The sequence below is a fragment of the Neopsephotus bourkii genome, unplaced genomic scaffold (assembly GCF_033783945.1).
Source record: "Neopsephotus bourkii isolate Nb327-2 ecotype Australia unplaced genomic scaffold, CSIRO-AGI_Nbou_v1 NB_107, whole genome shotgun sequence".
Classification (NCBI taxonomy): Eukaryota; Metazoa; Chordata; class Aves; order Psittaciformes; family Psittacidae; genus Neopsephotus; species Neopsephotus bourkii.
Genome location: NW_026900624.1, coordinates 11,145,728 through 11,148,144, shown reverse-complemented (window position 1 = coordinate 11,148,144; position 2,417 = coordinate 11,145,728).

The window sequence follows — 2,417 nt, the reverse complement described above, 5'->3', positions numbered from 1 at the left end:
TATGATTAAAGGTGGATGTTTACTATCTAGACAGGGCCTTAAGCTTGCTTTTGCAAGAATGCGTGCCAAGGTTGGTTCAAATGCAGGTGAAGAAGGTGTTTACCTGAACTTAAAAACACAAAGAAAACCCCAAACCAAACCCAAAGTGTTCCTCGCCCTTTCCCTTTGCAGATTCTTGTGGTTTTGTGTATTTTTTCCTGTACCAGAAGGCAGCAACTTTAACCTGTTCTAGAGAGGTTGTGTCTGGCACTGCAGCCTTCCTGAAAGATTCACAAGTTGAATTGTCCCCATTCTGCTTACAAAGTTTACTTTCTCCTTTTTATGACAATCATATTTTACCAATCTCTCACCAAAGCCTACACATTAACACTCTTTAGGCATCTGACAATAAAGCACCTTCTCAAAGTGTGAAGTTCCTGTGGCCAGTTGGGATTTGTCACTAGACCACAACCGTTCAATTACTGTTGGTATAAAAACTCCCTTTCTCTTGGCTGACTCCAGCCCCCATTTAATAGGGGTGAAATCACTGCCCTGAGCTTTTACATATTTTACTAAAAACAAAACCTCAACTAATCAGCTTTGAAGGTTTAGAACCTTCAGCAGCACAACCGTAGGACTGGTAACAGAGATGATTAAATTTCTTTAAAATGCTATAAAATTGCCATTTAAATTGTACTCTGAATTCTTTTGTTACTTGGGTCATACAGCAAAGATACCTGACAAGTTAGAAGCTGTAAAGCCCATCGTAGGGTTAGGTTTTGGAGTTGGACTGTTTACTGCATTCTCATAGTGGAGTTCGTGGAAGTATAAGTTGCAAAGGGATATTGTCACCTCTCAAGGCAAGAAATGAAGACAAACCTATACAAGGAGAAGTCTAAGACCTGCTAAGCACTTAGTAGTAGTTTACTGTTAGAATACAACCAGTCTTAAGTACAAAATGAAGGTTGGCTCAAGTGGACCTAAAATGCATTGGAAAACATGGCCCTGCAACAGGTACGCCAGCTATTGAAAGGTGAAAGGTGCTTCACTGCTTTAAAAGCCATACAGAGAAACAAGCTGCTTAGCCAGGAAAGTCTCTGGGGCCTATTCTAAAATTCAGTGGGCTGTTCTCAGCTCAGCATGCAAATACCAGTAATGCAGGTATCATTTTTGCTGCCTGTCTGCAAGGAGAGAGAGGGAAGAAGATTCAAACCTCGGGGAAGTGAATGAAGGCACTCCTGAAAGGCAGATGGAGCTGGGTGGATTTTTGTCCACATAAAGTGAGACTAATCAGTGAGGCCTACAGGACAACCCAGCAGGTCAAGTATTCACTCTCCTTGCTGTCAGCCATATTTCTCATTCACTTTTCATCTTTGACAACCTGGTCACATGAAGAAAAATAATATTGAACTTGAAGAAAGGTGGCTCACATTCCAATAATCACTTCAGCCATCAACAGGCTGTGTGTCCCTGAGACCTTAGTGCACCAGAAGCAACAGGAGTTCACAAGCAAATCTGCGGCACACTCTTTCAAGTCCTTTTTCTTCACACTTTGGGGTGGGGAAAAAAAGGTTGATACACAACACTGTTCAGTTTGCTGCTGCTGCTGCTATAAAATTTTGCAAGATAACACAAAATTGCAGACACTGAAAGCTTAATCTGAACATTTCCCAATGAAAAACTGAAAGGAATTACTTTAAATCTATTACTTGTATATACAATTTCAATCCAAGTTTACATTCACATCATTTTCTTGGATAGTAAACGGCATGGGTCAGATCAAACACGACACCGAGATGTGTTGCTTCCACATATTTATAGGATATTACTTGAAATACTGGAATGTGTTCATTTAAATTCATTTAGAACAGGCCACTTACAAAAGGCTGGATAAAGTTAATGGAGTTGTTATCACCCCTGAAACGAGTTTAAAACCCCACACATGGCTGTGTACTCAGCTGGGACACCTTGGTGGGTTAAGGCATTTGTGCTGCATGTCACTTTTTTTACTTCAGAAGTTAACTGAAGTCTTTTCTGCAGCTAACTAACAAAAAGCTGGAATAATTCTCACTTACCCTTGAAAGAGACAAGTTTTTTTTGAGTCTTTAAAAACAAAGAAATAAGAAATCATGGGATATAAACCTCCCAATTTTTCAGCTACAGAAATGGATTTGTCTTTGAGCAATTTACATTCAGTGAAATAGTACTGAGACCCGTTTGAAATCTTTTGGGCTTAGCTAGCACAATTTGAGCAGAATGCTCCAAAATAAAGCAAAAAATGAAGTTTACAAGGAATACCTGGTTTCCCGCCAAACACACTTTTATTACTTGAAATAGGGGGGAAAAAAAAAAGAAGAAACTTTTAAAAATGATGTCCTCCTGTTGGAGCACTTCAAACCCATCAGTGAATTCCAACAAAGACCCTTTCAAGCTGAGAA